This window comes from Amphiura filiformis, chromosome 2 (genome assembly GCF_039555335.1).
Source record: "Amphiura filiformis chromosome 2, Afil_fr2py, whole genome shotgun sequence".
Taxonomy (NCBI): domain Eukaryota; kingdom Metazoa; phylum Echinodermata; class Ophiuroidea; order Amphilepidida; family Amphiuridae; genus Amphiura; species Amphiura filiformis.
In genome coordinates this window covers 24,168,212-24,192,865 of record NC_092629.1, presented here as the reverse complement: position 1 = coordinate 24,192,865, position 24,654 = coordinate 24,168,212, and the positions used below count along the sequence as shown (strand labels likewise).

Genomic DNA, 24,654 nt, shown 5'->3' with positions numbered 1-24,654 from the left:
AAATTTAATGGAAATGCTCTCAATGAAATAATTAATATAATTATTAAACATACATTTTGTTTTGTCAGCGATGAAAATCCGTTCACAAATAAAGTTTTTAGGACATTATTTGACAATTCAATTCATTCAGAAAATGCAAGATTGGATTGAGTAATCATGCAGTCTTTTTGATTTAATGTGTTTGTAACTAAATCCTGTTATCTACCCATCAATGTTTGCTTATCTTAATTGGAACCCTAATGATGTGGTATAATCTGTGATTAAATAGGCCTATGATAGTGATATTGATTTGAAAGCTTGTATTTCCACGAGTTACTTGCTGGCTAGTTATATAAGCCAGAGTCAGGATGTTGGTATCATTATGCCTCAAATCACTGATTTATTCAGTGCAAAGTAGATTAGATACGAAAATGAAAAATTGAAACAAATTACTATACACCTGATCCATTAACTGTGTCTTTTTTAAAGCCTCTTCTTGCTTCAGTTTTAGCCATTTAATTAAAAAAACTGTAGTGTACTAAATGGTACAAGACAGAAAAGGCAAACAGACAGAAATTTAGAGTTATGAATTAGAGAGTTGACAGGAAGTTGTAAGAGTTACATTGTTATGATGGGTGTAAGCGCAAAAATGTTGAATGTCAGATCAAAGTCATCAGAGGTGAATTAAGTATAAATTATGCGCCAAAATTGTTAAAGGTCATCTGAGGTCGACTAAGTATATATTGTTGGATTGTCATAATGTTCAAAGTCGTGTCATAAAACGTAATTACAATTAAGCATTAAAACCATCAAGGTCGTATCAATGTTAGCAGTTACTGATAATAGATATTTGGATTGTCATGGCTGGTTATGATCACCGGCAGCAAACATTCTTAACATGGCTGGTTATGATCACCGGCAGCAAACATTCTTAAGAATGTTTGCTGCCGGTGATCATAACCAGCCATGACAATCCAAATATCTATTATCAGTAACTGCTAACATTGATACGAGTCATACGACCTTGATGGTTTTAATGCTTTTAATTGTTTATGTGCGCATCACATCACCCCTCTGTATCGCGCCCTCCATCAGCACCAATGGAGCTGAGAATTAATGAATTAGAGAGTTGACAGGAAGTTGTAAGAGTTACATTGTTATGATGGGTGTAAGCGCAAAAATGTTGAATGTCAGATCAAAGTCATCAGAGGTGAATTAAGTATAAATTCTGCGCCAAAATTGTTAAAGGTCATCTGAGGTCGACTAAGTTTATATTGTTGGATTGTCATAATGTTCAAAGTCGTGTCATAAAACGTAATTACAATTAAGCATTAAAACCATCAAGGTCGTATCAATGTTAGCAGTTACTGATAATAGATATTTGGATTGTCATTCTTAAGAATGTTTGCTGCCGGTGATCATAACCAGCCATGACAATCCAAATATCTATTATCAGTAACTGCTAACATTGATACGAGTCATACGACCTTGATGGTTTTAATGCTTTTAATTGTTTATGTGCGCATCACATCACCCCTCTGTATCGCGCCCTCCATCAGCACCAATGGAGATTAGCCATGGGCATACATGTAGGCGTAGATCCTAGAGGGATGAGGGATCAATCCCTCCAATATATTGATAGGGGGATGGTCCATACAATCACCCTGCATGTTGCCACCTGTATGTGGGTTTCTAACCAAATTAACCTCATATTTGGCCATATAAACCTAAAAAGGGCACATTTTTATGCGCTTTGCGCGAATTTATTCCACTATTGTACCACACTTCACCAGTTAGCTTCAATATAGTAAATTTTTCACGAGCTTCGCGCGCATTTGTACCATAGACTGATTTTGTCACCAAAAGATGCTGGATTCACTATACTTCCAAGAAATATTTCCAACCCCATCACCCGATGTTAAAAGGAAATCTACGTCACTGGCCATAAGGCATGGTGGCAAGTCAGTCCCCTCCTGCTCAGTCGGCAGAAATGTTGTGACAAAATTTACGATTTGCATCTTCCTTTTGCTCTATTTTAGCCCCAAAATTAAGCCCATTTTTGGAACATTTCGCATTAAAATGTCAAATTACCGCGCGCTTTGCGCGCATTTATCACAGGAAACCCATTCTGTGAGTAGATCTGCGAGACGCCCCATTGGAATTTTTTTTCCATCTCAAACTTGAACATAATCACGAATCTCAAATATGAGAGTTATAATTCCATCTTTTTTATATTTTATGTAAATTATTAATATGCGTGCTAGGGCAACTCCTCTGATGCCTGGAATAAGCATAAAACTCATGAGCTGGATCAAAATACCGGGACTAAATTAACCAAAAGTTGTAAAAGGCTTATATGCATCTTCCTTTGGCACAATTTATTGTCCTCAATTGTGTTCATTTTAGCATTGAAATTGCAATTTTTTCGCGCGCTTCGTGCGCATTTGTAACATTAACTTATTCGGTCGCCAAAAGGTGCTGCATTCACTATACTTCAAGACTTTTTTTCAACCCCATACACCCTAATGTCCTCCTTTGAATTTTAGCATTGAAATAGCAAATTTTCGCACGCTACGCGCTCACTTTATCAAATTTTCGCGAACATTTCCACGGTAAAGGAATTCTGGGGACAGCTGGGAAAAACTTGAGTTACAGTGTGGGGGAGGGGTGTCTTCTATCCAAAGAGCCAGTGGTGGCAATCATGTTGCGTATGGGGCCAGCAAAACCTAAATCCGGCCATCAGCAAAATGTATTTCCCGACACCCCCCCCCCTGAGGAAATGGTCTCAGCGACGGCCCTGCGTTAACTAGGCAATGCCCTATACCTATATATATAACATACACTGTTTGTAGAGGTCACGCGTCAATGGTGAGTGTATTGTATATAGGAAAATGAACAGTAACTGCAGTATGATACAGGGTGAGTCAAAAAACTGCAATAGAGCAAAGAATCGATTTTTATGTAAGAACCAAGTCGAACTTTCCCTATATTGAAATATTCTATAAATGCCACACTCAATGGCCACCGTCTGTGAAAATATGAAGTGAATCGCGACTACCGTTTAATTTTGACGAGTCCGTTTGCTGCGATACCCAATTTCGTTATTTGTCCACGAGATACCATATATTTTGAATGAGAGCACACAGTGCACGGTAAAGGCACTAGTTCTAAAACTGACTATAACTTAAATAAGGTTGATTTTTGTGTTATTCTAATTTCTTTTTTTCTGTTTTTTTAAACTTTCTAACATTGCTTTAAGTCCTTCATACCTCACTCGACTCCAACTCCAGTGTTTTTAATCACAATATGTCCAACTTACTGGATATTTTGTAATTCACTCCACTTCAATTTGCGCCCATTTCATTTTGACATTTGAAAAACCCGCCTACAAATTTGTATGTTTTTGATAGAAAATAAACATCTTTAAAGTAAAGGTAAAATGAAAATAACAACAAATAATGGTTCTTCTCCTTAAACAAGACCAAAGGCAATAACACTTTGGGTGCTCCATTTTATTTTAATGCCCATGAGGTTAAGAAAATGACAGTTGTTCCAAATCTACCTTACACAGAGTGGGCTGACATTCAAATTTTAGATGTCTCTTGGACAAACATTAAAATTGGGTATCGCTATAAAATGTGTCATAAAAACAAAACGGTAAATGCTAATTCCTTAACTTTTTCACACAAGGTCACTGATGGATATACCATATATAAAATGTTTTAAAACCGAAAAGGTTCAACTCGGTTCTTAAATAAAATGGATTCTTTTCTCTATTGCACTTTTTTTGACTCACCCTGTACATAATGAAATCAAGTAGGCCTATATTAGGAGATTTAGAATGGCATTTTTTATTGTATTAATTTGGCATATTTTTTTACACAATGCTTCAAAAATTAGATTAAAACAAAGTATTGGTGAAAATAACACATGGAATCTGTTACGCACTGTAAAATGGTTGGCGAACATTTCTACAAGTTTGATCTGTCTACCTTAAGGGAAGGGGTATGAACGTTTGGACAGTATTTATTGTGGGACATTGGAGCACATCAGACATATCGAATTGCATTCTGAATACGAAGAATGTCCTTCTGATATCAAATAATTTAGATTTTTTTTGGAATTCGCAATGTAATACACATTTCATGGCAACTGATTAATAATTGCTATTTTTGATATTTAACAGTACTCGAAGTAAACTTTATAAATCTGATGATTTATACTTTAAGGGTATGTATGTGGGATGAAAAGCCGACGATCAATTGAACATTTTGACCTTTCGTATTGAATAATATGGATTTTTTCCCCAAAAACACCAGAAAAAATTAGGTCTTTTTGGGAAAAAATCCATATCTGCAATATGAAAGGTCAAAATTTTCAATTGATATTCGGCTTTTCCTCCCAGCTACATACACTTTAAGAATATATTATTAGATTTATAAAGTTTACTTCGAGGACTGTTATATATCAAAATGTGAAAAATATCAAATTTTAATAATTTGTCATAAAATTTGTATTATCGTGAATTTCAAAAAATGAAAATTATTTGATATCAGAAAGACATTCTTCGTATTCAGAATTCAATTTGATATGTCTCATGTGCTATCATGTCCCACAACAAATACTGTCGAAACGCTCAAAACGCTCATTCCAGATCCCTTAAGCTTAGTCTGGCATATCTACCTCGAGTCACCGGCACTATTTTTGAAGTTCAGCGTGTTCTGCGTTAGCTTAGCGCCCGGGGGGGGGGGCACTCCCACTTTGTAGGTGACGCGTATGTAGGGCTGTTAAGACCCTTTTTCAGCGTCGCTGTCACCCAAAGACCCCATATTTTTTAACGAACACATGTCATGTCACCCAAAGACCCCCTATTTTCCATTTGATCTGTCAACTTTCATTTATCACTGATTTTGTTACTTATTTTGAAAAAACAAAGAAATTTGAAGCCATTTCGAACTAAAAATTCGATGTTCGAGGTTTCTGTGACGCTGTTTTGGCTCTCACCGAAAGGTTCTATTTCAAAAAATGGTCAAGTTCTCACCCAATGACCCCATATTTTTTATTTTTTGCTCTCACCGAATGCCAAAAATCATGCTCTCACCCATTGACCCCATATTTGTTTACATTTTGCTCTCACCGAATGCCCCTTACTGCGAAAGTGCCAGCCCTACACCTATATCCATTTCATATTGAAGTGCGGGGGGGGGGGGCTTAGCGTTACTTGGTGCGTGTACATATTTTTTAACCGATCAACGTGCCGTATATGCACACGCAAGAAACTACGTTAACCCAACGCAGCACACGCTGAACTTCAAAGCTCGTGCGGTGACTCGAGGTAGATATACAGACTATACACCAGGCACAAAAAGAAACTCGTCAGTTATATAGTCATCCCTGCTGTTCAACAACCTGATAATTTTGGATTATTCTGAAATATGCATTTTGTTAATTGGACTTTGCTTTCTCATTAACACCCTGTTCGTGAAAATCGAACAAGAATTGACCAAGATATGCGACTCCAAACCGTCAAACCCCAAAATCAAAAGTTGCAATTTCATCATTACTCAGACTAGCAATTTTGCAAAAATATCAAGGTATCATTTACAAAATAATCCATATCTTGAAAAGGATTGATGCTATGTATATAATTTTGGTATTATTGTGAAGCTTATTGTCCTGTGCTTATATTTTTATTCAAATCAAATGTCAAAAATGCGATATGTTCCTGGTTTTGTCGGAACGGGTCACATTTATTGGTCAATTCTTGCTTGATTTTCACGAACAGGGTGTCAAACGAGAAAGCAAAGTCCAATTAACAAAATATATATTAATATATTACGAACAGCAAGGATGACTACATAACTGACGAGTTTCTTTTTGTGCCTGGTGTAGATATGGACATGGAAATACGTTAAATAAGTTAAATTTGAAGGATCGTACATTAAAATATGATACTTACAATGTATTACTTCAGCCTGAGATATCACGACAAAGTGATGCAGAAAACTGACAACGATGCAGACACTCAACACCATAATTGTTTTTTTCTTTTGTAAGATCCTGTTAGAAGTCGTTGTTCTACATAATTTATAAAGTAATACATCTTGCAGCCTTAATTCGGTGTCTTTTAATATTGGATTGAATTGTCTGGCAAGAGCTTAATTAACGGCTGATTGGTTGATTGTATGGTTTCATCGGATTTGCGTCACAAATTCAAACCAACGTAGCGAAAATAGGAACACCACGTGGAAAATTATAGCTAACTGAATCTACCAAACAACGTTTCATGCAACGTGCATAATACGATTAGCAATTAGGATTCAATGTAAATGCAATTAAGAGAAATAAGCAATAAACTTCTTCCTGATTTAGTGACCACCCCCATTTACTCAGCTAGCGGGGACCCATCACTATGAGTAAATGGAGAAATTTATTGCTTAGGCCTATTTATCATGCACGTATCTTCCAAAGTTGACATAGTCAAGTTACATTGCAAGGCTTATTTGCTAATATATTTTCCCAGAGTATTTCGCACTTTTATCATATTCATAAAAAGGACAGTTTAAATTCATGCTATAAAATCAATTCAGAATAATCACCAACAAAAATAAAGTTGCTTAAAAATATTTTGGATTTATACTTGTCTTTTTTATACCAATTTCATGTTTAGTCTTTATAACAATTTATTTGATTAAAAAAGTAAAAGGGAGGGCGAGTTAGCGCAGCGGTAGTTCCCTCGCTTTGCACCACTGAGGTCCCGGTTCAAGCCCCGGCGCGGCCCAAGGACTCATGTGCACTTGGTTTATCCCGATTCCATGCTCGCTCTCGCAGGTTTTCTCCGGGATCTCCGGTTTCCTCCTGCTTTCAAAAAATCGTTGATTAGTTGTTTGGTTATCAAAAACTTCCTTCACCCAATGGAATTTGGGGAGCTGCACAGATAAATGGTGGATGTTACAATCTAAGTGCGGATAGGTTTGCGCTATTCTGTCTGCACAATGCCTAGTTGATGCGATCTGATTGTGATGATTCACCATGGCAGCGAAATTACAGCGCTTTGAACACTCCGTGATCTGTGGTAAGGCGCTATATAAATACCGAAATTTATTATTATTATTATTATTTATTTATTAAAAAGAAATGGAAGCCTGAGTTCTTAAGCATAACTAAAAGATAAAATAAAAATGAAATACTTAAAACAAAAAGAAACCCCAAGAATGAACGCACGAATAATTGCATGTAGGCCAATGTAAAACAAAATTGAATAAAACAATAATAAATTTCAATGACAAATAACAAATTTCCTTTTGCGAAAGGGATCGCTATGTAGTTAAGTTGCAGACGAATTTGACCTGCAATTTGACGAAAATCAATGACACAAACACGAAATATAATGCTACAATATTGAAATCTAATGGCACATAGTGAAATTGAACTGGAGTTTCTGGCTCAAAGATTTTTTGGGACGAAATAGAGGTTATCCTTGTTCTATAAGCTGCATATCCTATCAACGACTGATATTCCTGCTTTGGGATTTTCAAAAGAAGTAAGCCTACCTGCATGTACAACCACGACTGTTTCAAAACAGCCCGCCAAGGTCATGCAAGTAACTCCGAGGTCATGCATTGAATTGCTTTGAATGAGGAATACTAGGAGAACCAGTGCCTTTTGTTAGAAGTCACACATGAGTAACGTGGATAATCTCTATTGAAATGTCTATTGTACGAAAATCAATGACACAAAGAGCTTTTAATAGACAAAGAGTAGCAATAGATCATGCAATGCTTTGTTCGTTTGATGCCGATTAGAGTTTGCGACAGGCGGTACGATTGTTTCGAACAAAGGGGTTCCGCCGTTAAATTGGTCACTGATCCGGCATCATATTAACGCTCTACAAAACAGGCGAGTATCAATTTATAAGTGACCACAATACAGTCATGTTATAGACCACTCGGCATGTGACGTCATTTAGTCATGGAAAAAATGTACCTCTCACTCGTGTAGGCGCTTTCACGTGACTTTCGTTATATCACTTATTGACAGTGGCCTGTCTATATAGCGTTAATACGCTGTCAGGTCAGTTACCGATTTAATGGCGGAAGTCCTTTGTCCCGAACAAAAGGTACCTCTCGATGAATAGCTTGGCGGAAACTCTAATTGGCACAAAAGAACAATACGCGTTACGTAATCTTTTTCCTCTCCTTTCTATATCTAACCTCCTTGGTATTTCGCACCTGCCAAGCACAAGTCACCCAATTTCGAAAACTGGACGTTGAATGTACACTCATTCATTCAATGAATATTGATTGGCAACATTTTCCAATATGTCAGCGCTCTAATCAGACACAATAGAACAAAGAACGTTGCAGCCCGTGGAGGTTGCATGTAGGCCTATATAAAAACAGAAAGTGAAGTTTGAACATGTACCGGGTTTGTGAAAAACAAGCTAGCCTAGCACTTTGTTATTTTTTTTCTTGGATGCTAGAATTATCCTAAAATTTCACCAAAATCTTTAAAAATCGGAAGATTTGTTGCAAACTTATTTTCTAAACTGTTCAGCCAAAACTAAAACAATTTGGACCCAAAACGGCTGATTTTACAAGATTTTAGCAAACTTTAAAAAATAATCTTCAAAACGCAAGTTTTGGGTCGGTCGGGCCCGTATAACATGTTTTTTTCGTCGCCTAATAAATAAAACCTGTTATTTGTAGTTATGCTATAAAATTCATTTTAATTTGATTAATTTCACATCTTACTATAATAGGGACACGTTGTGAGTTGTATGTATCTATGTATTGAAAGGCTCTGTGATCCAAATGTCGCCAAATTCATACGGGAGATCGAAGAATAGGGAAATGCAATGAACTTTATTTGGTTGAAATTGGTAAAGAGTTGGCTGCAAAAACAGTGAAAATATGGTAAAAAGGGTTGTTGTTTTTTTGTAAAGAAAATAGGTTACCAACGTCAAACGCGTAAGGCCCCCCAAAAAAAAGTTGATTGTTTGTCCTCCACCGCCCGCTCCTCAGATTAAGGCCTGACCAATATTTTTTTTCCAATCATTTTTTTAAAAACAAAAATAAGTAAAATTCAATTTTTTTTTTTTTTTTGGAGTATCTCTGGACCTAGCTAGAACTAAATACTAATATCTTTCATGGTTGAAAATTTAAAAAGCCCCCCAAAACATTTTGTGTCTTCAATATGCAAAGTTATAACTTGTGGATTGAATACATTGGATTTGAAATCATTAAAAGACTATATGACATGAACTTTATTATAACTTTAAATGCATATTAAAGAAACAAAATGTTGGTTTTTTTAAGTCACCATGAATGATTGTAGCATTTAGCTGTAGCTAGGTCCAGGAATGCACCAAATCAAAAAAAAAAAAACCGCCCGCCCGCACGTCCTCTTTCAAAGCTGTGGAGGACAAACAAACATTTTTTTTTTGGGCCTAATCGCAACTGGTCGCATCTTCCGGGGGGGCACTTAACACAAATGACCATACGGGTATGTTCCCACGGAAAGACCCCCCTTTTTGGATTTCGGAGCTCCGAAGGACACACTATATCGAACCAAATAGAGCTCCGAAAGACCCTTGATTTTGATATTTCAGCTCTAAAAGACTCCGAAATTGCTGATTCCACATTTATATTTCTGATTTTTCAGGCGATTTTCAACCAGAAAGCCAAGAAAGACCCTATTGTTCGCAGCTCCAAAAGACCCCTTTTACCGGTACGCCATCAGCTCCTGCAAAGACCCACACCCTCAAAATTCCCGGGAACATACCCACCAAAATTTTTTGATGTGTCCCCCCGGGTCCCATCTGTTCATCAGATAAATCTAAATGAAGTTCTTTTTTCAAAACACGTAATGAACATAATTCTTAGCCCTGAGATTTTTCACATCTCTTATTAAAAAGCACAATAAAGGTAATTATAGTAATTACACCATATATCATGACCAACATCTAATTACTTGTTTTTGATCACTATTTTATATGCCTGAAACTGAGAGAATGGATTTAATTGTACCATTCTTTGATACTTTGCCAGTTAATTAAAATTGTGAGAAATGGTCATACGGACTTTTCCCTCATATATAATTGCCCACTACTAATGAGATGGAAAAAATTCCTTACTGATGAGTAAACAAAATTCCCTACCCAACTACTCGTATGTAGGCTACAGGGTGTCCCAGAAAAAATTACCGGGTGAATAAAATTGAATGTAAGTCGAGAAATAGACATCAGCGTCAAAAAATGTAAAATGGAGCGAATAGCCTATTTTATTTTGCATCACATACGAACATTTTATTTGATTCGGTTGACTGGTTGCGAAGAAATCAACGATTACATAATGCGCGCATCAAAGCAGTTCATTCCAAGTTTGATCAGCAGGCGCTTTTTCATACTCGCTCACTGCTTCCTAACGGTGTATCTCATTACTAGCTATTACTTTTAGTCCACATTATCTATATTATATTCCGACGGTGTTATCTTCATGCTTTCACTGAAGATGAACAACAGTTTGTTCGAGAAAACTTTGATTTCTGCAATTGGAAGCTTTCCAACTTAGGTTGTGCAAATATGTTATATTTTAAACACAACATTTGAGCAAAGAATGAAAATGATCAAGTGCTTACAGCTTTACGTGTGATTTTTTATACCATGCAACATTATTGTTGAAGTTTTAAGAATTAATGTGTTTGAGAATTTTTAAGCCAGCTGGAATTCTGTATGCAATAATTCTTTATGCAACATTTTATATCAACATTAACGAAAAAAGATATTTACAATTAACAAGCATCATTTTTCATTTTCAATATCGTGCAGGTTTTTAATTTTAACAAAACCTAATTGAATGTTTTACAAGAAACAGATTGTTTAAAAAGAACGGAAAGGATTTCACAAAACAAAATAGTAGGGTGTTGAATGATCTTTCTTTCAAACTTGGAATGAAGTGAATTGACGCATGCGTTATGTAATCGCTCATTTCTTCGCAATCAGTCAACCGATTCCAGAATTGGCGTAGGCCTAAGATGCAGAATAAGAAGGGCTTCACGCGGCTGATGTTTAGATTTTTGGATTCTGATGTCTATTTCTCGACTTACGTCCAAATTCATTCGCCCGGTAATTTTTCTAGGACACCCTGCATAAAGATATACATTAAAATATTTAAAAAGACAACTTCGCTGCCGAAGGCGGCGAAAAAAAAATTGCCCCAAAGGCACTTAGCGAAAAAAAAGTCGCGGCGTCAATGAAATTGCGACACCCCCTATTTTGGCGGCAACAAAGTTTTATGACCCTCACCACCGATACCCCTTACCCCTTAAACAGGCTAAGTAGGGGAGACCGGGGCAAAGTGGACCACGGGGCAAAACGAAACACCCACATTAACTTTTTTATATGCTACCATCAATCTCCAAGCTCATGTATTTAGAACATGGCATGGATCCAGCATTGTTTGTGATAGGGGGTATTCGAGAGAGTCAGGTATATACCGTATGATTTTTACAGAAAATGTCTGTTTTTCATAATTTTATTTAACCCGATAATTTATATAGAAATATTATTATCTGCCAAAGCACTACGCCTTTAATGAATTACTTCGATAGCCATATTAACCCGGGCATATTAATGATAGATGGCTTATGCCTATATGGGTTAAACAGGAATAGCATTAGCGTACAAGATAGTGACGCATGCCAGCTCTCTGGAACCAGTTACCTGTAAAACTTCGTACTTCACCTAGTCTGGCCACTTTTAAATCTAATCTGAAAACCCATTTATATCCAAACTAAGTTTTTATTTTTTATTAAGTTGTACATTTTACTATTGTAGCATAAGATGGCACTTAACACAAATGACCATACGGGTATGTTCCCACGGAAAGACCCCCCTTTTTGGATTTCGGAGCTCCGAAGGACACACTATATCGAACCAAATAGAGCTCCGAAAGACCCTTGATTTTGATATTTCAGCTCTAAAAGACTCCGAAATTGCTGATTCCACATTTATATTTCTGATTTTTCAGGCGATTTTCAACCAGAAAGCCAAGAAAGACCCTATTGTTCGCAGCTCCAAAAGACCCTTTTACCGGTACGCCATCAGCTCCTGCAAAGACCCACCACCTCAAAATTCCCGGGAACATACCCACTAAAATTTTTTGATGTGTCCCCCCGGTCCCATCTGTTCATCAGATAAATCTAAATGAAGTTCTTTTTCAAAACACGTAATGAACATAATTCTTAGCCCTGAGATTTTTCACATCTCTTATTAAAAAGCACAATAAAGGTAATTATAGTAATTACACCATATATCATGACCAACATCTAATTACTTGTTTTTGATCACTATTTTATATGCCTGAAACTGAGAGAATGGATTTAATTGTACCATTCTTTGATACTTTGCCAGTTAATTAAAATTGTGAGAAATGGTCATACGGACTTTTCCCTCATATATAATTGCCCACTACTAATGAGATGGAAAAAATTCCTTACTGATGAGTAAACAAAATTCCCTACCCAACTACTCGTATGTAGGCTACAGGGTGTCCCAGAAAAATTACCGGGTGAATAAAATTGAATGTAAGTCGAGAAATAGACATCAGCGTCAAAAAATGTAAAATGGAGCGAATAGCCTATTTTATTTTGCATCACATACGAACATTTTATTTGATTCGGTTGACTGGTTGCGAAGAAATCAACGATTACATAATGCGCGCATCAAAGCAGTTCATTCCAAGTTTGATCAGCAGGCGCTTTTTTCATACTCGCTCACTGCTTCCTAACGGTGTATCTCATTACTAGCTATTACTTTTAGTCCACATTATCTATATTATATTCCGACGGTGTTATCTTCATGCTTTCACTGAAGATGAACAACAGTTTGTTCGAGAAAACTTTGATTTCTGCAATTGGAAGCTTTCCAACTTAGGTTGTGCAAATATGTTATATTTTAAACACAACATTTGAGCAAAGAATGAAAATGATCAAGTGCTTACAGCTTTACGTGTGATTTTTTATACCATGCAACATTATTGTTGAAGTTTTAAGAATTAATGTGTTTGAGAATTTTTAAGCCAGCTGGAATTCTGTATGCAATAATTCTTTATGCAACATTTTATATCAACATTAACGAAAAAAGATATTTACAATTAACAAGCATCATTTTTCATTTTCAATATCGTGCAGGTTTTTAATTTTAACAAAACCTAATTGAATGTTTTACAAGAAACAGATTGTTTAAAAAGAACGGAAAGGATTTCACAAAACAAAATAGTAGGGTGTTGAATGATCTTTCTTTCAAACTTGGAATGAAGTGAATTGACGCATGCGTTATGTAATCGCTCATTTCTTCGCAATCAGTCAACCGATTCCAGAATTGGCGTAGGCCTAAGATGCAGAATAAGAAGGGCTTCACGCGGCTGATGTTTAGATTTTTGGATTCTGATGTCTATTTCTCGACTTACGTCCAAATTCATTCGCCCGGTAATTTTTTCTAGGACACCCTGCATAAAGATATACATTAAAATATTTAAAAAAAGACAACTTCGCTGCCGAAGGCGGCGAAAAAAAAAAATTGCCCCAAAGGCACTTAGCGAAAAAAAAGTCGCGGCGTCAATGAATTGCGACACCCCCCTATTTTGGCGGCAACAAAAGTTTTATGACCCTCACCACCGATACCCTTACCCTTAAACAGGCTAAGTAGGGAGACCGGGGCAAAGTGGACCACGGGGCAAAACGAAACACCCACATTAACTTTTTTATATGCTACCATCAATCTCCAAGCTCATGTATTTAGAACATGGCATGGATCCAGCATTGTTTGTGATAGGGGGTATTCGAGAGAGTCAGGTATATACCGTATGATTTTTACAGAAAATGTCTGTTTTTCATAATTTTATTTAACCCGATAATTTATATAGAAATATTATTATCTGCCAAAGCACTACGCCTTTAATGAATTACTTCGATAGCCATATTAACCCGGGCATATTAATGATAGATGGCTTATGCCTATATGGGTTAAACAGGAATAGCATTAGCGTACAAGATAGTGACGCATGCCAGCTCTCTGGAACCAGTTACCTGTAAAACTTCGTACTTCACCTAGTCTGGCCACTTTTAAATCTAATCTGAAAACCCATTTATATCCAAACTAAGTTTTTTATTTTTTATTAAGTTGTACATTTTACTATTGTAGCATAAGATGGCACTTAACACAAATGACCATACGGGTATGTTCCCACGGAAAGACCCCCCTTTTTGGATTTCGGAGCTCCGAAGGACACACTATATCGAACCAAATAGAGCTCCGAAAGACCCTTGATTTTGATATTTCAGCTCTAAAAGACTCCGAAATTGCTGATTCCACATTTATATTTCTGATTTTTCAGGCGATTTTCAACCAGAAAGCCAAGAAAGACCCTATTGTTCGCAGCTCCAAAAGACCCCTTTTTACCGGTACGCCATCAGCTCCTGCAAAGACCCACCACCTCAAAATTCCCGGGGAACATACCCACCAAAATTTTTGATGTGTCCCCAGGTCCCATCTGTTCATCAGATAAATCTAAATGAAGTTCTTTTTCAAAACACGTAATGAACATAATTCTTAGCCCTGAGATTTTTCACATCTCTTATTAAAAAGCACAATAAAGGTAATTATAGTAATTACACCATATATCATGACCAACATCTAATTACTTGTTTTTGATCACTATTTTATATGCCTGAAACTGAGAGAATGGATTTAATTGTACCATTCTTTGATACTTTGCCAGTTAATTAAAATTGTGAGAAATGGTCATACGGACTTTTCCCTCATATATAATTGCCCACTACTAATGAGATGGAAAAAATTCCTTACTGATGAGTAAACAAAATTCCCTACCCAACTACTCGTATGTAGGCTACAGGGTGTCCCAGAAAAAATTACCGGGTGAATAAAATTGAATGTAAGTCGAGAAATAGACATCAGCGTCAAAAAATGTAAAATGGAGCGAATAGCCTATTTTATTTTGCATCACATACGAACATTTTATTTGATTCGGTTGACTGGTTGCGAAGAAATCAACGATTACATAATGCGCGCATCAAAGCAGTTCATTCCAAGTTTGATCAGCAGGCGCTTTTTTCATACTCGCTCACTGCTTCCTAACGGTGTATCTCATTACTAGCTATTACTTTTAGTCCACATTATCTATATTATATTCCGACGGTGTTATCTTCATGCTTTCACTGAAGATGAACAACAGTTTGTTCGAGAAAACTTTGATTTCTGCAATTGGAAGCTTTCCAACTTAGGTTGTGCAAATATGTTATATTTTAAACACAACATTTGAGCAAAGAATGAAAATGATCAAGTGCTTACAGCTTTACGTGTGATTTTTTATACCATGCAACATTATTGTTGAAGTTTTAAGAATTAATGTGTTTGAGAATTTTTAAGCCAGCTGGAATTCTGTATGCAATAATTCTTTATGCAACATTTTATATCAACATTAACGAAAAAGATATTTACAATTAACAAGCATCATTTTTCATTTTCAATATCGTGCAGGTTTTTAATTTTAACAAAACCTAATTGAATGTTTTACAAGAAACAGATTGTTTAAAAAGAACGGAAAGGATTTCACAAAACAAAATAGTAGGGTGTTGAATGATCTTTCTTTCAAACTTGGAATGAAGTGAATTGACGCATGCGTTATGTAATCGCTCATTTCTTCGCAATCAGTCAACCGATTCCAGAATTGGCGTAGGCCTAAGATGCAGAATAAGAAGGGCTTCACGCGGCTGATGTTTAGATTTTGGATTCTGATGTCTATTTCTCGACTTACGTCCAAATTCATTCGCCCGGTAATTTTTTCTAGGACACCCTGCATAAAGATATACATTAAAATATTTAAAAAAAGACAACTTCGCTGCCGAAGGCGGCGAAAAAAAAATTGCCCCAAAGGCACTTAGCGAAAAAAAAGTCGCGGCGTCAATGAAATTGCGACACCCCCCTATTTTGGCGGCAACAAAAGTTTTATGACCCCTCACCACCGATACCCCTTACCCCTTAAACAGGCTAAGTAGGGGAGACCGGGGCAAAGTGGACCACGGGGCAAAACGAAACACCCACATTAACTTTTTATATACTGCCCTCAATATCCAAGCTCATGTATTTAGAACATGGCATGGATCCAGCATTGTTTGTGATAGGGGGGTATTCGAGAGAGTCAGGTATATACCGTATGATTTTTACAGAAAATGTCTGTTTTTCATAATTTTATTTAACCCGATAATTTATATAGAAATATTATTATCTGCCAAAGCACTACGCCTTTAATGAATTACTTCGATAGCCATATTAACCCGGGCATATTAATGATAGATGGCTTATGCCTATATGGGTTAAACAGGAATAGCATTAGCGTACAAGATAGTGACGCATGCCAGCTCTCTGGAACCAGTTACCTGTAAAACTTCGTACTTCACCTAGTCTGGCCACTTTTAAATCTAATCTGAAAACCCATTTATATCCAAACTAAGTTTTTTATTTTTAATTAAGTTGTACATTTTACTATTGTAGCATAAGATGTAGTAGGCCTATAAGTTGTACTTTTAAGATCATTGTAAAGCGCTTTGTTCATACTTATGCTAAGGCGCTATATAAATTCCGTTTATTGTATTGTATTGTAAAAATCTCACCTGGCCGGGGCAAAGTGGACCGGGGCAAAGTGGACAATAGTCCAGTGGATGGGGCAAAGTGGAACACAGGAAACAGACCCCACTCAGAACTATGCAATGGAAATTTATCCGGCCACTAACTTGGTGTTGACAATGAAGACACACCTGAAGGGGATGCATTTCTGTAATGGCCCCTCCACATTTCACTCTACCCCGCGCGGCCCAATGAACCTGGGGCAAAGCGGAACGACCTTTTTCAAGTTCGCACCATTTAATAAAGCGGCATTTTTGATCAACTTCATTAATATCATTTGTTAGTTGCAGTCCCAAGGTAAGATTATAAACCTTAAGTTTTGCCTTGCCATGCTTCGTAATCCTGTTTGGGGTGGACAAAAAAATTGGACCACTTTGCCCCGTCTCCTGTGCATGGTGACTCCTACATTTTGGTCATCAAAATTGTTTTCTTTCCAAAATTTATGACCTTATATTTGGGATCCCTCCCTTCCGAAGAAAATGATAGCCCGGTAGCCCCCCCCATCATGCCGATCATCACCTGATGGATCGTGTCTTTTTTACAGACGCTACTTGTTTAAATTTTATGACGAAAGCTTATGAATATTTATAAAGGTCAAATGGTGATGAGTATATTACAGCCATCCACATGGTGCAATATCCACACATGTACACGAAATTAAAAACAGAAACAGAATAATTCTAGTCATTTGTAACTGTAAGTATCATGTCTCATGTTTTCTGTCGTTATTTAAATGCATATTCAAGAGTTATCGGTACTGTATGCTTCGCATTAGTTCTGATGAACATTTATTGATTTATGTAATCTCCCGTGTAAACTCTTATACTAAAATGCAGAAAACCTTAGACGAGCGCGTATTGTAAGGATACATCGCGTATATACTGCGTTGCACGCACTTGTCTCTGATTGGCTGCTAAGGCGATATATTGTTGCTGAGTGGAAATTTATGAATGAACTGTGCGCTGTACGCGTTGTTAGCGCCGAATTTGCAACATCACGGTAGTCGCGCTCGTAAAAGGTTTGCTGCATTTTAGTATAATAAGCTTACTGACTCGTCTCATGGACTTACTTGCATGCCAGTGCCGTACTATTACGCTGACTTTCGTATTCGGCGAGGAGGACGATTTCGACCTCCTGGTTTGTTTACAAACAGAGAGGTAGACAAAAACCGTTCCGCTTGTCCAAACACTCAAGTATCAGAAGGATGGTCCACAGGAAACAGGACGGTTCGCACCCTTTCAATTTCGGACCCGTGCACTTTCGCCCCCTTTCAATTTCGCACCCGTGCACTTTCGCCCCCTTTTTAAACCGCGGGTAATGTGCTGCTGTTGATTGATGATGCACGATCGATCGCTTCAACTCCCGGCGGTACAGTGGGGTGTTGTATGCAGGTGGTTGTAAGTGTAAAATACGGTATTGGTTGACTGTTTAGTGTTGATTGTCTGTGTCTGCAGTACCGGTTACCGGTATTGAGTCCAAGCGTGTACAAAAGCAAATAGTATGTTTACCGGGATGTTGATGGACTCTCCGGTTCGAATGAATTTAATAGGCCTATATTATTACAATATATTAAATGTGCTTCGACTGAAGATTGGTATTCATTATGTTTTTGATTTTGTTATTTTATTTTATTTCTATTTTATTTTATTTTATTTTAGGCCTATTTATTATTTTTATATTATTATTATTTTATTATTATTATTATTATTATTATTATTATTATTATTATTATTATTATTATTATTATTATTATTATTTATTATTATTAGAATTATGTTACCTTATTAGTACTTTATTAATAGCTATATAATTTAGTGTTAAATTATTTATGGCCTATAAAATTTATATAGGGCCTAATATTGATATGGCCAAAAATTTGATGGCTTATAATTTATAATTTTATCCCATCTTTATGTTGCCGAATTGATCTTCTTTGACATGAAACTAATGGGAAAAATATTTAGCAAATTTCTCAAAGACAAATGCGCACAAGCAAAACAAACGCCTGGCAGTAGCTTTGCGATAATGCCGTTCTGACTTTCGCCACCTTTCTTCACCGCGAGTATTAGCTGCCACTAGTACGTGAAAGCACCGGGCGTGACATGGGTTCAATCAATGCAATGCACCTTTGTTCCATAACCATTAGGGTATAGGACATTTTTTGTTTTTGATATAGCCCCCGAATGAAATGTATTTAATTATGTTTGTACTCACTCAGGTAGCATTGTGTGTGAATTTTACATCCGAACTAGAGGCTATTCTTTTTTTTATGGGCATTTTAGTGTCTAAAATGGCCCAAAATGAGGGTTTTTCAATATTGCCGTCCATTTCTAATCGTCACCCCATAGGCTATACATGTAAAATAAAAAAAAGCACATAAAAATTTAATAGCCTCTAGTCCAGATGTAAAATTCACACCAAATGCTTTTTGAGTGATTACAAAGATAATTGAATACTTTTCATTCGGGGGCTATGTGGAATTTTTTTTAATGTATTCCTTGTACAATGACATTTCACTATAAAATGTCCATTGGAAACAAAGGTGAATGGTAGCCTACGGTGACTATGCAGTAGCATGCATATAATCGACATTGTCCCAGAACATACCCGTACCGGATCGATTGCTTGACAAGTCTCCGGGCCACGCGGCCGAGTGATTGTATAAGGTGTGACTCCTTCAACCCATTATGTAATGAATGACTTACGGGAAAGCGCCGGGTATGGTGTGGGTTCAATCAATGGTGCCGTAAACAGACACGCAAAAGTGTCATATGCCTAGTGACGTACGATCGAATGCTTGACAAGCCCCGGGCCCCGCGCCGGTATAAACTTGTCAAGAAATACATGCATAAAAAGATATTTATTTACGAACAATATGTTACGATTGCACATTGAGAAATATTACAATTGCATCCATATTCTTTGCCAAATATAAAATATTATTAATCAGGAAAGTTTTCTGTTCGTTTTAATGAGAAGTGTAAATAATGAACCAAATGTTTTAACTTTTATGTCTTTTAATGAATGATGTATTTTGTCTGTGTTCTTAATTAATTTAATATATATTTCTACAAGTGTTACGTAAATTGTATAAAACAAAGAAATGTTTATACTTGAATTTTGATATTGATGTATGATTTTTTGATGTTTATGTTTTTAAAAATTCTTACACATATAGGGCCTATGTATAATTCTACAAATTGTTATGTTTTCGTATATTGTTTTCATAACACATGGCCCCTATCTGAAGGGTAACTCTGTATAAATATGGTTTTAATAAATAGCATAAGTAAATAAACAAATTTGTGAAAAAAATGCTATCCCATTCTGCATTGTAAATGATTGACATTTATATGTTCATGATTCATTTTGTTTACCGGCCTGTCAATCACGGACTCATTATGACGATGCTTCACTAACACCACAGCATATCTTACGCGGTATCTTAATCCGCTAAATACTTTATGCCGACAATTTAAAGGCAGGATGTTTGAACTCGAAATAATGTAATAGCATCTATTTCTTAGATATTAATAAAGAAGATCGTGTAAAGGGGATGACTTTCTTTTTTCATAGTGCCTTTTTTCTTTTCTTTTTATCAAGAAAGCTGCTTCGTCTTTTGAAACATGTCTTGTTTTTGGATGTTGCTGCACATAATAATTTATTTCTATCAATTAGATTTGTTTAGTTCATCTTAATTTTCTTTCTTTCTTTTTTTCTTTCTCTTTCTTTCTTCTTCTTTCTTTCTTTGTTTTTCTTTCTTCTTTCTTTCTTACACTAACACATTAACGTATTTATTTTGGAACTTAGCTACCGTTATGAATTGCAACTAAACACAGAAACGATATATTCAATTTATTATTATAACTATTATTGTTATTATTACTGTTATTATTATTATCATCATCATTGTTATTATTAGGGCTGTGCAATAATTATGAGCCCTGGGGAGGGTAAAATTGGGGGGATTTTTTGACGAACCTAACGGGGGATATCGAGGCAAGCAATTATTGGCCAGCCGAGAGGGGGGGAGTGATTTTTGGCACACATTCATGTGGCGCCTTTTAAATAAAACGCTCTAAAAATGCTTAGGAAAACAGTACGGAAACGCTTTAATATGCAAACAAATTGGCATGTGTAAGGGGGGGGGGGCAGGCCGAGAGGGGGGGGCAAGCGATTTTTGGCAGGCCGTTTGGAAATTAACCCCCCGGGGGGGGAATAATTATTGCACAGCCCCTTAATATCATTGTTATTATTATTATTATCATTATTATTATTCTTCTTATTATTATCATGTTATTATTATCATCATATTATATTATTAAATTAACTTTGTTTATATGTTTTGTGTTACTCTCCAATTGGATTTTGTGTCATACTTTCATTATCTTTAATTTTATCCATTGCCTGTTGACACTTGTTGTATCCTTTTGGATCCATCCTTTGGTCGTCAGTTGGAACAAATTTCCCCTGTTTTTATACATATTATAATTAATAATTAAATATAAATTTTATTATTATTACTATTTATTATTACTATTTTCATCATTGAATTCCAATTATTTCATTATTTTGGGTAAGCCTGCTGCTAAAATATCTGGCCTGTAATATATTTTGAGAAAAAAAATCGTTCCTCTATTTTATCTTAAAATATCCTTTCTTTCCTTCCTTCCCGGTTTATCATGACTTAATACGTGCATGCCCGACGCCCAGTACTATAAACATACTACGCAGAGTCGCCGGAAGTTCAAGTAATCGATCGTGTATTAATCAACAGCATTACAGCAGCTCAATACCCGCGGTATAAAAAGGAGGCGAAAGTGCACGGGTGCGAAATAGAAAGGGGCGAAAGTGCACGGTCCGAAATTGAAAGGGTGCGAACCGTCCAGCATTCGGTCCACAATAGCGTGATTCACGTAACCTGAATAGGGATTAAAAAGCTGTCACGTAGAACCATGTGCTTCTCTTGTCCAATTTGCCATCAAGATTTCATATGGTCATTTTCACGGTAAAGGGTGTAACTTTTGATTTTTAGGGTCAAAATTTCAAACCACTTAAATATGTTTCTGTTTACTGTAATCATGCATAGAAGCAACTTAAATTCCAGTAAAATAGTGTTTCAAGGCTTAAACCTTCTGATTTCTGATAAAAAATTTGACATTTCCATAACATTTTGGTTAAAATCTAAGAAAAAATGTATTTTAGTTTTACATAAGCTCAGAAAATTATGACATGAAAGCTGGAATACATGTGAAATCCCATTCCAAAGTAAGTCAACAGATATAAGTTAAATTTTATACCATGTTTTGCTATGTTTGTAATTGCAATTTTGAAAATTTTTAACATCAAGGGTCATTTGCAATGGAAATTTCCCAACCTTAAACATATTTTTTAAGTTTTAATTGGGTTCCTAAAATAATTTAAATGTCTAACTTCATGTACAAATACTACTTGATGAAAGGAACCTCCCAGCCAAGTTTCACAGAAATTGGAGTTATTTTTTAGAATTGGCAATTCAAGCGATTTGTGTTTCGGAGGCTTCAGTTAACAACACAGGTGATCATAAAAGTAAAATATTTGGCTAACTACTACAAGTTGACATGAAAAAATAGGTAAAAAATATCACAATTACCAATTTTCATGCTTTGCTTCTAAGTATTGAATTTCAGTTGTGACAAAAATTAAATTATCACAGCAAGTCATATTTTTTGTTTCGGAGGCTTCATGTTTACAATGGTTAAACATGGCAGAAGTAGTTTTTTTGAAAACAACACTGTTGGGATCATCTAAGCTGTTATTTTCTTGTGTGTATTGAATCAATGATTCTATGCGGCAGATATTGCAGATTTATAACATGATAATTTTTTCACCCATTTGTTAAGTATGGTGTTATTTGCATGTGAAGCCTCCGAAACGGGCTTTCTTGGATATCAGTATATTTTTCAAGCATTAACCATAATATCAATTTTTTTTAATTTATGACATTCTGCACATATCATGCAACAATTACAATGCAGATATCAATATGGAACATACCAATTTAGATATGCATAGATGATAATTAAGTTTACTGTTGTTTCGGAGGCTTCATTTGTTTCGGAGGCTTCAATTGTTAACGGAAAGTTTGTATTGGGTCCCATTTTCAAACGGTGATATATATCTCCATGATTTAAAAACAAGTGACTTGAGGATCTACTTTGCTACATTTTGATAAATAGATTGGATGAGCTCTTTTATTTATATTTGCCCAAGCTTGCTGAACAGTTTGTTTCGGAGGCTTCAAAAAGTTAACGGAAAATCGGCTCTTTGAAGTCAAGATTTTATAAAAATGTTAAAAAGCTTGCAAATCAACTAATTTTTGTTACCCATTTCAAGTTAAGATATCAACTGTTATGAATCAAGAAGAAGTGAAGAAATAACCAAGAATTATGAACCAAAGCTATACCCACAAAGTTTGTTAACAATTGTTAACGGAAAATGAAGCCTCCAAACGACAAATATCGAAGTCCGGTTCTCAAAAATACAGGGCTGTTCACAATTAAATCTAATGTGGCAGTGTTTACTGAACATATGACCGTACTTTCAGGATAAGAAAAATTATCCATGAACTAACTGAAGAAAACACAGGGTTTTACAAAAATGTTACTGTTTTTACAGTTTTTCAAAATGGCAATATTAGGTACATTTAAGCCTGCTAAAACTGAACGCAGTAACTCCGAAGATGATTATGCTACCCAAGGTAGCTGCTAACTAGATGACTTATGTGGCCAAAAATCATGGAATTCTGTGGCTTTATTAGAAAACTACGGATCAAAATGTTAAAAATCCAAAGTTACACCCTTTACCGTGAAAATGACCATATGGAAACAGTTCAGACCCAGTACACGATCATGTCAGAAATTAATATTTTGTTCTGGGTCTGATTATTCGGACTACTTGCATGCTTGGTTTAGCATCGTGAGTAAATGTATGTCGAATTCGGAAGCATCACCATAATTGTTCGAAAAGTTCTATTAACTTTAGTATGAATAACCGCAGTGGCGGCTGGTGTTAGTTTTTTTACTTGGTGCAAATGGGCGCGAACTGCCGCGAAGCGCCGGCCGGAGCACGTACATGACATGTGTGTGTGCGACGCAGCTGAGAAATTGAGAAATTTTGAAAAATGAAGTTAAAATGGTGCGATTTGGTGTAGTTCACCACGTAAACTTGTATGGCTCAAAATTCGGACCGCTCGCCATTAAGTTTACTGCTTTCTGTGTTTTGAAATTTGTTCCCGGTCGATTATTTTGTGACGTCACGTCACATGCATGACGCTGGTAAGTACCGGTACCAACCAAACTTCAGAAAAAAAAACCTCGATCGCCGATAACGATGTGATATGGGACTTACATAGGATTACACAGAGATATTTCTTGCCAAAATTTGACCATTTCTAGGCAAGTTGGCCCTACTTTGTCTGCGTTATGTGAAAAAGGACAGTCTTAAGTATGCACGGTAAGTATAAGTGCAACGCTTTTGATGTTTTGATGTTTCGGGAGACTGGGAGGGATCATAATAAAAAAATGATGGAGCCTATTCTTGACTGTATTAAATATTCCTTCACCACATTGGGCTAATGAAAGTTGATCCCCAGTTTCCCGTTACATAGTTTTTCATGACTGGGTAGGTGACTGTTTCATTATTCATTATTCATTATTTTCAAACTTTCGTTATCGGTGCAAAGTTAATTACGGAATGCTATGTTTTGAGGCCCAAATAAAATAATAAAGTATAGTTAGTAATGACCATGCTTCACTTCAAAACAAATTTTAATTAAGCACATCTTCTTTGGAATCTTCAAATTAACCTATAGGTTGTGCAACATATGAAAGCACCAGAAGTCCATGATAGTCTTTGGAGAACCACTTTTCCATATAAATACACGGTGTCTGTGTGTTCTATTGCACACTACTTTTTACAAACCAAACTTA

General features: G+C 36.1%; 1 protein-coding gene across 1 annotated transcript in view; it reads left to right on the top strand.

The window, feature by feature from the left end:
- The first annotated feature begins 17,270 nt into the window (after positions 1–17,270).
- LOC140146009 (pumilio homolog 3-like) overlaps positions 17,271–24,654 on the top strand; it is a 36,873-nt gene continuing 29,489 nt past the window's right edge. Inside the window, exon 1 of the mRNA XM_072167748.1 lies at positions 17,271–17,380. The gene's annotated coding sequence lies outside the window, so the exon portion shown is untranslated. The remainder of the gene's footprint in view (positions 17,381–24,654) is intronic.